The sequence below is a fragment of the Dioscorea cayenensis genome, chromosome 10 (assembly GCF_009730915.1).
Source record: "Dioscorea cayenensis subsp. rotundata cultivar TDr96_F1 chromosome 10, TDr96_F1_v2_PseudoChromosome.rev07_lg8_w22 25.fasta, whole genome shotgun sequence".
NCBI lineage: Eukaryota > Viridiplantae > Streptophyta > Magnoliopsida > Dioscoreales > Dioscoreaceae > Dioscorea > Dioscorea cayenensis.
Genome location: NC_052480.1, coordinates 4642118 through 4656827, shown reverse-complemented (window position 1 = coordinate 4656827; position 14710 = coordinate 4642118). Strand labels below are relative to the sequence as shown.

Sequence of the window (14710 nt, the reverse complement as noted above, 5' to 3'; positions counted from 1 at the left end):
TAGTTATATGTTGTTTTTGAGATTTGGCCACGATTGGTGGTTTACTTATGTCATATATTCATCAATTAATTGTTCTTTTGGCTTGATTTAAAATAGAAATAAATCATCTCTAATATGATATTTCCTAACATAATACATGATATCTTTAATTACTAGTATAGAAAATACTAAGGCAGTTAAACCCAGCCCAAGCATTGACTCGGTCAAACTCAGGGTCGATGGGTTCAACCGAGGTTGAACTGAGATTAATAATAAAATATTAAAAAATTTATTATAATTAATAACAATAATAATAAAATAATATAACCTATGTCAATAATTGAAAAACACAATTAGTTATATATATATATATGATATTTAAAATTTTAATTTTATATATTTTTTAATTTTTAAAATATCTGAAATATAATTAAATTTAATATTTAAATTTTACTGTCATTGATTTTAAAAAATATAAAATATATTAAAAAAAAAAAAAGACAAAAGCATAGGGTTATCATGCTCCTCGCCCAACACTTCTCCTAGGACGCGGCTCACACTGTCACACACTCTCCTTATCTCTCTCTTTTTCTCATTTTCTTGAGCTCCTCCCTCATTTTCTCTACCCTCACTTCCTCTAGCCAGGCATTCTCACCGCTGCATTTATCCTTTTCACTTCCTCTCCTCCCATGTTTTTAATTACCTTAATTTATTCTCTGTTCTCTTGAAAGAAAATTACTTTTTTAACCCTTTAAAATCGGCTGAGTCAACCAATTCCCAAGTAAACCGGTCGGCGGGCCTAGTTAACCTATTTTTTGTCTGATTGCAAAAACCGAGTCAAAAATATGAACCGCCTAACCGATCCGGATTTGAGAACATTGGAAAATACATCATCCCTCGCAAAACGTAGGAAATGTTTATATAAAAAACATTTCCAAGATGTTTATATAGAAAATTACGGAACGCAGCATAATACAAACTACATACATCTTGCTCTAATTTTTAAATAAAAAAAGTTTTTATTATAACAAGTCATTACCAAACACAAAAAACTAAAGTTTCATAATCCAATGAATAAAAGCTGGATAAACCACTAATTTATTAAAAAGAAGGATTTCACAATCCAATTTGAACTAGTTAATTACTAAATACTAATCTTCATGCCGAGTTCCACGTCATTTTCTTCATTATTCTCGATGCGGCAGCGTACTCTCCTCCATGTTATTTGGCACGAGACAAACTTTCAATTGCTTTTATCCAACTACGATATAAATAATTTTCCACTTTCGTTTGCTTCTCTTCTGTAAAACCTATATATATGAAGTTGGCTTTTGCTTTTTCTCGCCCTTTTCCAAATATTACCTTGGCTTCCATCTTCTGATGCCCATATTCTAAGATCAAGTTGGCTTCGGTTTTCTCTAGCCCTTCTCTTAAGATGCAGTTATATTCGTTTCTCCATCTCATGAGATCTTCCCTGCTTTCTTTGACTACTAACTTCATATCTGGCGTTTTAACAAACTTCTGACGTTGCACACACTTTGTTAGGAGGGAAAACATGATGAGTTTTGATTTTTGGTGAACAGCCTTAGATGTGATTGTAATGAGCAGGATTGTTGTGTGTGTGTGTGTATATATATATATATATAGAGAGAGAGAGAGAGAGAGAGAGAGAGAGAGAGAGAGAGAGATTGATCATATTTATAATATTGTCATTATCTAATATCTTACAAATAAATAAAATTTAGTTAATTCCATTTTTAGTGTTTTCATATTTTATAATTAGGAATTGAATCACGTTCCATTTTTTAAATTTTTTTTTTAAATTTGAAGTTATTTTAAAAATTTACAAACAATTTTAAATTGATAAATATTTAATGTAATAATTTATGGAAACTCTGAAAGATAATTCTATTTATAAACATGTTAATTACGCAGAATATAATTTCATAAATATTTTTTTAATGCTATAATTATATAAATTTATTTTTAAATTAAAAATTATTGCAAGAAAAAAACATAATCGAGTCAGAAATAAATTACACTTGTAAGTTTTTTTTTCTCAAAATTGAAATATTTTTTAATTTAGAAAAAAAATTAAATTTCTGGTCCTAATTATTGGAAACGGACAGAAATCCAAATCCATTTTCTAAACCTATTTCTCAGAGAAAAAATATTTCATTTTAAAATTATTTAAAATATTTATAAATAATTCTAAATCTATAAATATTTATAATTATTGTTTATTTATTTTTTGGCATGCTTTCTCAATTATATGTTATGATTTTATAAATATTTTTAATACTATCATTGTGTAAAATTTTAGTAAATAATAATTAGGACCAGAAATTTAATTATAAATAGAACACTTCATAGTTATATTTTTCGTAAAAAATAATAACCTAAAATATTTTAAGGATGTTGAAATTTGGTATAATTCAATTTAGGAATAAATTAAAATTTTGATTCTAATTGTATTTTTCATGGAATGCCATTATAAATATTTATAGAAATAAAACTTTCAAATATGCAAAATTATTCTGAACAATATATAATTATTTTATTTTCAAAAATCATATTTCAAATATATAAAAATATATATATATATATATATATATACTAGTTTTAGCATGTGAAATGCATGGTAACAAAATCACAATCACAATCACAATCACAAGGAGTGATTTTAATAATAATTTTAGACCGTTCATTAGTATAACTAAATCAAGTAGTGGGATACTAAATAAATTAACCATATTCCATAAAAGATAAAAGATTGTAATTCAAACTTTCAAAAATAATATACCTAATCTAAGTATTTTTAAAATTTATTAATTTTTATTTCTTTTTTTTTGAATTATTAATTTAAAAATGATATGATAAGATTATTAAATAAAATAGTTATCATTATTAATATTATCATTAATTATTTATTTAAATTTATGATGTTATATATATAATTTAATATTTCATAAAATTTCTCTATTTTATATTTTTTAGATAAATAAGTTTTGGAACCAAAAATTTCCCATTGATGAACAAATGGTAGTAGATTATTCTGATTATATATATATATATATATAATGTATCTATCTATCTATATTCAGATCTATAGTAACTCTCATTAACAGTAAAGTAGGATGAAAATTACTGTGTTTATAAACACTAACACAACGAAAAGTTGGATACACAAAACTTTCATCTAAACCTTTAGATCATGATGGTCACAATAACTAAAGCAATTCTAACAGTCCTGCTAACACCTCAGAAAAATTTATAAAAACCTAAACATATCAATGAACTCGTTCGCCCGGGGGGGGTCCCCTCATTTGGGGTGAGATTAAGTATGCCTGGATAAATAATTTGCTTTTATACCCCTTTATAGATAATGTGTTTACCTTTATGCCTCTCAAATTGATATTTTTTAATTTTTAAATAATGTTTTGGATGAAAATTAAAAATCTCATTTTTCTTTGAAATATTAGATTTATTAAAGTTTTAGTGATTTAAAAATAATTAATTTTGGACATTTGTTTATTTTAAATAAAATAATTAAATTGTATTGGTCTAAAATGTATAAATTTAAAATTTTATTTAGAAAATAAATAAATCAATAACTTATTTAAAATAATTTATAAAAATTGGAGCCATTTAATATTTTTTTACAATTAAAACATATTATTTAATTAAATTATGAGAGGGTACAAAAGTAATTTTACTAAAAAATTTTCCTATATCCTCTCCTACCCCTATCCACATTCCCTCCAACCAAACATTACTTTTGTTCCTATCTCCAATCCCCCATCCCTATTTTTATCCACATCCCTCATCCCCTATCTCATTCCCATTCCCATTCCCATCCCCATATTCCCCCCATAGGGAATAAAAAAAAGGTTGAGAGAAGGTAGGTGTGGAGATAGAGCAGCAGTAGTGTGAACAATAGCCAAACCATTTTATCAACAACGAACGGGTGATTGGTTGGTTCTGTTTGGTTTTTATAATTTAACTGTATGTCTCATAGAAATAGAATATTATGCATCACACTTTTCACTATGTTACTATTCATAAATCCTATGGATTCACCATATAAGGCAGCTAATATACTGGGATAATGAAGGTTACCCAAGATGATATATTAGGAACCATATTCCTACAATATTAAATCTGTCAAGTAATCTTGGAGGAGTGGAAAATAAGATTCCTCCCATAGAATACCTACATCTGAAATTTAATGAATAGCGAATGAATTATACTCTATAATATTGAACATAAACTACAATTTGAATTATTGACAATTTGCCATTAGCAGTGCGTCAAACAAAGTATATTATTAAAAGAAGCTAGTGCATCCCACTAGTTTCCATTTTCTGAAAATACTATATAATCAATCTCTCATGATATAAACTATCAAACTATCATTAATGCACTTTGACATCAATATTATTATTATATTATAACAACGGTTGTACATTTGTTACATCGCTAACTTAATTTTTTTAATTACTAAAATTATTTCTAAATTTAATAAAAATTTATTAACATTTTTTAAATTTTTTATAAATTTTTATTATCATTTATAAATTCCCGCAATGTTTTTAAAATTAAAACTTGAGTTTAAAAACTACGAAAGTGGCATTATTTTTATTTTTTTAAATTACTAATTTTTTATTAATTTAATAATGTTATGAATATTATAACAAATAGTGGATGCATTTCACATTCAATATTATCTGCAAAGAACCGCCTCACGTGGTTTTGTAGCAACTGCCATCACTGTTACTATTTCACCTACCAGTATGTATAATCGAGGGTATTTGGTACATATTTTATTTCTCTTTCGCTTTATGATAAAAGAGAGAAAAATAAGAGAAAGGAAGGAGGAGGTGAAGTATAATTGAGGGTATTAATTTGGTACATATATTCTTTCTCTTTCTGTTTCTTTTTATGTTTTCTTTTCACTTATCTTATATTCATGGAAATCTATATATATATATATATATTGAGAATGAATTACTAGTTGCATATACAAATACGTCATCAAGATTTAATCGCTTCTTGATATTATTCTACATTTCCATTTAACTTTAATGTAACTTTATATCAAGTATTTGTATTTTTTCCTTTAAAGCCGCTCCTTCTAATCATTTATTATATTTTATTGACTTTGAATTTTATGGCAAACATCGCAAGAAAAGAATTTGAGGCTCTTCACATTTCTAGGAGCAATTATATTTCATGGAGCCTCAGTGTCAAGCTTCATTTAAAAGCAAGGAACCTATGCAAAACCATTGATACTAATAATAATGAGCCTAATGATAATAAGTCAAAAACCTTAATATTTATATGGCATCATCTTGATGATGGTCTGAAAAATGAATATTTGACCATTGAGGATAAATAGGAATTGTAGTTGTTAGTTTCATAGGGGTAGATAAGTATAAAGTAAACTTTCAATCTCACAAGAAAAAAAACACACACACAAACAACCATGCAAGAGAAAGAAGACACACAAGTTGGTTACCTAGTTCGGCACAACCTTGCCAACATTTGAGGGGTCAAGCCTGGAGAAACAATCCACTAAAAGAGACAAAGGAATGAAGAGTACAACACACTCTCTCACTCACACAATAACAAACAACATCCTCTTAAGATTGCCCAATGCCCACTCTCCTCAACCCTCACCAAAGGTTCTCTCACTCGTAGCTCATCCTAAATCTTCAAAAAAGGTATCTTATATAAATGCACCTACGTCCCAATAGATTTTTCTCTTTTAGACTTCTTCGCAGCTACCTAATTTGGACACCTTCCAAAGTTAGATGTTGCAACACCCAGTTGCAATACTACCCACCTTACTGAACATGACTGAGTTCTAGCCCAGTTACAACCGAACTTGCAACACCTTCAACATTCCCGGTTCCTTCAGTTCACTTCATAGCAGTTGACTCTTCCGAAGCTCCTTCTGCTTGCAACCACTTTCTTACTAACGTCATTTCAGCAAGCCCCTCTTCCGAGGGTCGCACCTACTAAGCCACTCAAACATCTCACCAAAGATGGCCTCCAAAGATCTCCCGATCTTCCTTCTAAACTTGCTCCAAGTTTGGTCTTCAATTAATGATCTTCAATAGATTCAAAAAATATATTGTTACTAAACTTGCTCTTAGAGAGATCCTTTTATCTTGATGCTCTTTCCAAAAATAGTTATTTTTTATATGAACTATTGGGATGAATTTCTCTAAACATAGTCTCCCATCATGATCTTCTATCCCTCATATCTTCATGTGCCATGTCACCATGCGTTAGCCACATCCTCATCCTTGTCACCACTTCTTTTGTCAAGTCATCACTGTCACATCATCTCCCTTTGGCATGTCATGTATTGGCTTATCACATAATGTCAATCCAAGTCTTCAGACCTAACAGTAGTTATTTCTGAAAGAGAGATTTGAATATCTGATAACGGGCGTATAGATAACGTGGCATGTGCATACATGGAGAAGTACGAGGCAAGGGCATTTCGGTAATTTGGTGGACGACGGGATTTTATGGTTGGACCGGGTATATTTGATGGGAAATGAGTCAAGGAACAAAAAGTCACGCTTGTGTCCCACAAACTCGTAAGTCAGTACCCAAATTTGGCCAAATTCCATCGCTTTAGGGCCTCCAAAACCCTAATTTTGTCGTTTTTAGTAATAATCGATTTCGTTATATCTTAGGATAAAAATCTCTGATTTGTGAGCCGTTTGTGGCAAATGTCCTTATTTTGTTAGATCTTTTATTTCTTGCTGAAATTTGAGGATTTACTATTTTTGGTAAATTTTCGAATTATCTCCTTTCTTAGTGCTATTTTTCGCCTATTTAATGTAAGCCTACGGGTAAGAGAAAATCAGCTTTTGTGATCATCATTTTCTTGAGTAATAAGATTTTTACTCTTCCCAATTCCCCGGCTATCTTTAATCAATAGGGTTTGGACAACTTGTTTCTGGCATTCGAAGGTGAATCAACGGGTTCAAGTATACCGTTGCATCAGTTTGGTAACAGAGCCAAATCGATCATGCCACCGAGAGGACGAGGTACGGGTCGCCCTACGCAAAAGATGGAGGAGATCTACGATCGTGAGGACGATGCTAGATTTGAGCAACGAGTTCGCCGCCTCTTAGACCGCTTCGGATGGAGCGGATGATGGAGGAGCTGACTGAACGGATTACCTACATGATGGGTAACATCAATCAAGGGCGTGTCTCCGAAAGTGGAAGCGAAGGCACCATTGAGGAACACAATGGCTACTTTGTTGACATTGCCTGGCAGGGCGACGAGGAGGGCAAGATAGTGGGGTGACAATCGACACTACCGCTGATGAAGATAGGCGTTGGGGAATCTAGTATACGGGTCGATATTTCAGAATTCCATGGTGGACTACAAGCAGAAGATTTCCTTGATTGGCTGACCACTATCGAGGAGATCCAATAATTTGGCGAGTGACGGGATTTTATGGTTGGACCCGGTCTATTTGATGGGAAACGGGTCAAGGAACAAAAGTCACAGTTTGTGTCCCACAAACTCGTGAGTCATACCCAAATTTGGCCAAATTCCATCGCTTTAGGCCTCGAAAAACCCCTAATTTTTGTCGTTTTTAGTAATAATCGATTTCGTTATATCTTAGGATAGAAATCTCTGATTTGTGAGCCGTTTGTGGCAATAGTCCTTATTTTGTTAGATCTTTTTATTTCTATGAAATTTGAGGATTTACTATTTTTTTGGTAAATTTTTGAATTATCTCCTTTCTTAGTGCTATTTTCACCTATTTAATGTAAGCTCTACGGGTAGAGAAAATCAGCTTTTGTGATCATCATTTTCTTGAGTAATAAGATTTTACTCTTCCCAATTCCCCGCTATCTTTAATCAATAGGGTTTGGACAACTTGTTTCCGGCATTCAAGGTGAATCAACGGGTTCAAGTATACCATGCATCAATATCTTAGAATAAAATCTAAAGTTCACAAAATTTGGTCAAAACCTAAAGCATGCAATGAATATTGGTCAAATCTCAAGTTCCAAAATTTTAAGAGCGTGCAAGAATATAACTCCGAGCTATTTAAAATAGTCTCGCTGCTACGTCTATGTGGAGAAACAGTAACAAGACAAATGATGTTCAAGAAACAATTACAACATTTCATGCTCGAAATATTATATTGCAACAGCAATATAGAGAAAATAATTTCACAAAATTCTCTGAACTAATTTCTTATCTCCTTGTGGCTGAAATTAATTATGGTCAAAAGCAAATGGCGTGGTCATGGTAACGATTATAAATCACGTGGTGGATGAAGATATTGTCGTGGTTGAGGACGACGTTGTCATGATGGGGCTGAAATTATATTGGACCATGTAATAGCAAAATTGATGTATATTGACAAAAACAACAAAGCCACAACATGGGGTCAAAGACAAAAAGGAATACATGCCATCGCTGTGCAATGGAAGATCATTAGTCTAGAATTTGCAGGACCAATAAGCATTTTGTCCATCTTTACCAAGAATCACTCAAAATAAAAAAGATAAAGATTTTGAGATAAATTTTGCTGACAACCCTATTATTAACCCTATTGAGAATAATTGGGTTAATTTTTCAGTTAGTCACCCAACTATAACTAATTATCACTTCGGTCACCTAACTTCAAAACGTATCAAAATGGTCACCCAATTAATAATGTCTTTCACCGGTCAGTCACCAAAGAGATTCCGGCAAATAAAATCTTGCATGACAACCGGAATAGCTGAGTCAGCATTATTTAACCATGTCAGTAGTCTAACTTGGCTTGTCCACGTAAGAGAAACTTTAGTCGACTAGGGTTAAGAACGCCAACATCCCCTTCATCGCCGCCACCTTCTGCAACGCTTTGGATGATATCATAAACAACTTCATTGACCTACCTCTCCTCCGGCCCTCCGTCGATCCCCGCAACATCTTTTCCGACAACTTCGCCCCGGTCTCCGAGCTCCCCCCGACCCCATGCCCCATCATTCACGGTCGTATACCACCTTGTCTCGCCGACGGCGCTCTACATCCGCAGACGGCCCCAACCCTCAATATCTCCCTCGCAGTCCCTCACCATCTCTTGATGGCGACGGCATGCTCCACTCCCTCCCTCCTCCTCCTCCTCTTCGCCATCTCTTCTCTTCTCCCGCTTTGTCCGCACCTACGCTCCCGTCCTTCCCAACGTCTTCTCCGGCTTCCACAGCTATGCCGGAGTTGCGCATGCTGCGCCATGCCGCCCGACTTCCTCACCGGGTCAAATGAGTGACTCGTGGAACCGGCTTAGCTAACACCGATCTAAGTTTCTTCACGGGCCGTCTCTATGCTCTCGCGAGTCGGGACCTCCCTTATGATAGGATCCGAAACACACTCAAGAGAAATATCGGAAGAAGAACAAGGCACAAGAACTCGGATGTTTCGATGAATAAAGAACACAATCGATATTAATTACTTAATGCTTCATACCATAACATAATTTAGAATATATAGAGTTCATATAGCATCATTTAGACATACTTAAACATCAAACATAAACAACAAAAACATCGATTAACTAGTCCCAAAGACAGTCAAAATAAAGACTGATCAAACTTTTTGCATTTCCCATGCTTCATCGTATTCGACTTTTATGTCTCTGAAACTGTTGTTAATTTCCAGATCAAATCATTCTCCAACACCTTACTCCCTCCACCTTTCCACCAACGATGGCGACATCTCCATTCTCTGCCGTGAAGACTTCTCCGGTGAACTCTTCATGGGCATGACCGCTCATCCCAAGAAAGATCCTACCACCCGGGCGAGCTCTTTCGGGCCTTCCTTTACGGCCTCCATCCCTCCATTCGTCACCTACTTTCGGTTCGACAAGGACGGCAACAAGCTCGCTGACGTTCCCCATCTTCTCCGTTCGTGAGCCATCCTTCCTCCACGACTTCGCCATCACTGAAAACTATGCTATATTCCGCGACAAGACATCGCCGCCTCGCTCCTTCCCGAATTGAGGACCTAAGAACGAAGAACAAAAGATGATGATGTGGAGGGTCTTAAGCCGAGTTAGCAAAGTTTCTCCGGGACGTGGACAAGCCAAATTAGACTAGCGACATGGTTAAATAATGCTCGACTCAGCCTATTCGCTACCGCCACAGGATTTTTATTTGCTGGATTCTCTCACGTGATCGACCCGGTGAAAGATATTATTAGTTGGGTGACCATTTTTGATATGTTTTGAAGTTGGGTGATCAAGTGATAATTAGTTATAGGTGGGTGACTAAACTCGAAAAAAATTAACCCGGAGAATAATTCTACTAATGATATATCCCAAAATACATTTTTAGATATATCAGATTTTCTAATTGACTAAATTTGTAACTTACCTTTATATATATAGTATGTTTTATTTATTATGTTAAAAATTATGTTTTCTTTTCTTTTGTTAGAAAATATGGATGAATGCATTATTGATCATGGGGCAATGCATACCATTTTAACAAGAAATATATATATTTTTTCTCCTTATCAATGAGAAAGGCATGCATAGCCATGATAGTAGGGTCATCGGGACTTAATTTGAAGGTTCAGGGAAAAGCACCATTGGTGTTACCAAAATGGGATACCTTCTTGAGATAAAAATGCTCTATATTCTCTAAGTCTAGGAGCAACCTTCTCAGCTTTAAAGATATAAGTCTCAATGGATATCATTTAGAGACATTTAGAGATGGTTGATAAGAAAGGAAACAAAATTTCTTTATATTACACAAGTTATTTCATGCCAAAAAAATGTGTACTTTAAAGCTTTCTTTGTATATCCTCAAGATTATATTTTACACATATTAAAGTGATGGAACCATGTACGTTTTTAACCGAAAGGTTAATGACCCAGAGATATTTAAAATATGCCATGAAAGACTTGGACATCCGGGTGTTATTATGATGCGCCGCATTATTAGTAACTCTCATGAGCACCCAGTGAAGGATTATAAAATCCCAACAAATAATGAATATGCATGTTCAACGTGCTCAATGGGAAAGCTGATAACCAAACCTTGTACAACAAAGGTGGTTGGTAAATCTCCTAAATTTTTAGAAAGAATACAAGGAGACATATGTGGACCAATATAGCCATCAAGCGGACCATCTAGGTATTTTATGGTTTTAATCGATGCATGGACTAGATGGTCCCATGTCTTACATTTGCCTACAAGAAATGTAGCTTTTGTGAGGTTATTGGAACAAATTATCAGGCTTAAAGCACAATTTGCATATTATTTCATAAAGATAATTCATCTTGATAATGCTGGTGAATTTATATAAAAATCATTTTATGATTATTGTATGATGATGGAATACATGTTTAGCATCCAACATCTCATGTACATACCCAAAATGGGTTGGCAAAGCCATTAATTAAAAGACACTAGATTATTGCGCGCATAATATTATTAAGGACCAAAGCGCCTACAAAGTGTGAGAGAGGTCATACTATTTTTGCATGTTGCAGACTTTTAGTCTGAATCTTAACCACTACATGAAATTCATATTCACCACACGACATTGTTATTAGTAAAGAGCATGATCTTCGGGATATAAGAATATTTGGTTGTGTAGTATATGTGCCAATAGCACCACTAAATCGTACAAAAATGGGTCCACAACATAGGGTTGGTATATATGTTGGTTGTGATTCCCTTTCAATTATACGACATTTAGAACTACTAACGGGGGGATATATTTACTATAAGATTTGCATATTGCCATTTTGATGAATATATCTTCCCTTCATTAGAGGAGAAATGATTACTTAAAATGAGTTGAAAAGAAATTGATTGGAATGTATTACAATTACATACATATGATCCTCACACAATGAATGTGATCGAAAGTTCAAAAAGATCATTAAATTGCAAAAATATTGCAAAATATTGCAAATGAAATATCTGATGTATTCATTGATACTAAAAGAGTAACCAAGCCATATATACCAGCTGCCAATGCTCCTAAAAGAATTGAGATTCCTAAGACCCCATTAAAATAAAAACAAATAGAAAATAAACCATGACAAAAACATGGAAGACCAATAAGCACCAAAGATTCGGCTCCTAGAAAAGGGAAGCAAAAAAATAAAGCTTATGAAGAGGGATCCCCATGTGAGAAGGAGAGGAAAAATATGATACCCTCAAAGCATGATAATGAAAAAAAGACTCAATGGGGAATGATATCTCTGAAAAATACTGAAAATTCAATTTTTTTATGTAGATGATGGTAAAATAATAAATTGGCATAAAAAGCTGAAATAAATAACATATTCATCTACAGTGTGGCTACAAATATAGAAATAAGTACATATAATAATTGAGAGCCATGATCTATTAATGAATGTCGACAAAGAAAATAATTGACCAAAATAGAAAAGAAGCTATCCAATGAGCTAAATTCCCTATCAAAACCCGGATGTGTTTGGGCCGATAGTGCCAACACCAAAAGGGATATACACGTTGGTTATAAATGGATGTTCATGAGAAAAAGAAATAAAAATAATAAAATTGTAGCAGTATAAAAGCAAGGCTCGGTTACTCAAGGTTTTTTCTCAAATGCACGGTGCTTTTTCGATTTTTTTAATTGTCATGGTAGCAAGTAATAAATTAGATATGTAGTTGATGGATGTTGTCACAACATATCTATATAGATTACTTGAAATGACATATATATGAAAAATCACCGAAGGATATAAAATAACAGACATTACAAATCAACAACATTTATATTCTATTAAATTACAGAGATCTATTTATGGATTAAAACAATCTATACGGATGTGGTATAACCATCTTCGTGATTATCTTATAAAAGAAAGATACCAAAATGATAATATATGTCCATGTGTATTTATGAAAAGTTTTACTATGCAGTTTTGTTGTGATAGCAGTATATGTAGATGATTTAAATCTTGTAGGTACCCCTCATGAAATTGCAATTGCGACATCATGTCGACAAAAATTTAAATGAAAGATGCAGGGAAATACCAGTTACATGCTTGGTATACAAATCAAGCACTTACCCTCAGGAATATTTGTACATAAGTCAACCTATACTTTAAAAGGTCTTTGAAGAGATTCAATATGGAGAAGGCTTATCCATTAAGTACACTAATGGTCGTCTAGACAGTTGATTTCAGAAAGATTCATTTCGTCCACCTAAAAAATGAGAAATTATTTTTGGTCCAAAATCTCCATACATGAGTACAATTGGTGCATTAATGTATCTTGCAAATAATATAAGACCAAATATAGCTTTTGCAATAAATCTTCTAGCAAGATACAACTTTACACTAACACAAAGGTATTGGAAATGAGTAAATGATGTGTTGTGTTATTTATGAGGAACTACAGATCTAGGCTTATTTTATCCATGAGAAACTTCATCCAACATCACGAGCTTTTGACGATCTTGGGTATCTGTCTGATCCTCACAAAGGGTGATCTCAGACTATGTACATATTTTTTTTATAATGGTACCAATATCTCATGCCGTTCTACAAAGCAAACTCTCACCGTCACTTCATCAAATCATCTCTGAAATCTTAGCTCTCCATGAAATAAGTTAGGAATGCTAGTAGCTATGATCTATGATTGGACATATAAAGTTATCATGCAAATTACCATCAGTAACAACAAATACTACAGTAATTTATGAAGACAACAGTACTTGTATTTCTCAGATACAAGGAGGTTACATTAAAAGTGATAGAACAAATCATATATCACCAAAAAAATTTTATACTCAGGACCTGCAAAAGAAGGGGTCATAGAAGTTCAAAATATCCAATCTAATGAGAATCAACCTAATCTATTCACAAAATCATTTCCATGTGTGTGTGTGATATAATATAATATAATAATATATATGGGGGGAGTAGGGGCTTTCTCCTCCCCGGTTTCACAACCGGCGCGGGGATGGAAATCTTCGCCCAGGAAGGGGAAGTGAGTGGGGAGAGGCTCCCCATCCTCGTCCCGCACCGCCATGTGCCCATCCTAGGTAGAATATAGGAGATCCCTATTACAATATAAGAGACATTAAGCCTTGTAAATAAATCATCTTTAAGATAATGTAAGAAATATTTATTTAAAAATAACTCAAACTTTATACAAAATTATGGATAATATTTTTATGATACAAATTGTATGCATAGCCAATGTCTATTGGTCCCAATCCATTAAGTCCACCAGGTCCTTATGAGGACCACAAATGTATTAAAAGAACTCCATATATGTACACTTATCTAATGTGGTTTTATCTACATTTTTAAAAAAAAATTATATAAATAATGGATCAATAATTTTTGCTTTTTTAAATAAAACATTTTATAAAAAGAAATCATTAAATACAAAAACTAAGGGGTCATTTGGCATAGTTTTTGTTTCCATTTCACTTTTATTTTGTTTTTGTTGTGTTTTGTTTTATTGTCAATTTTTTAAAAATAAAAAGCATGTTTTGATACAGGTGTTGTTTCACATCGTTTTTGTTTTTTTTATTTTTTGTCTTTGTTTTGGATTTTTTTTTCCTTGCTTTTGTTTTGTTGCCAATTTTTTGAAAACCAAAACATGTTTGGATACACTAAATGTTGTGTATTATAAAAAGCTGAAAACAAAAAACACGTTTATTTAGCACAAAATTATTATGATTTTTTTAATCATTTTTTCAAATTCAT

The 14710-nt window shown here is 33.0% G+C and overlaps 1 pseudogene; it reads left to right on the top strand.

The window, feature by feature from the left end:
- The first annotated feature begins 7143 nt into the window (after positions 1–7143).
- LOC120270214 lies at positions 7144–9456 on the top strand (annotated as a pseudogene).
- The last annotated feature ends 5254 nt before the right edge of the window (positions 9457–14710 follow it).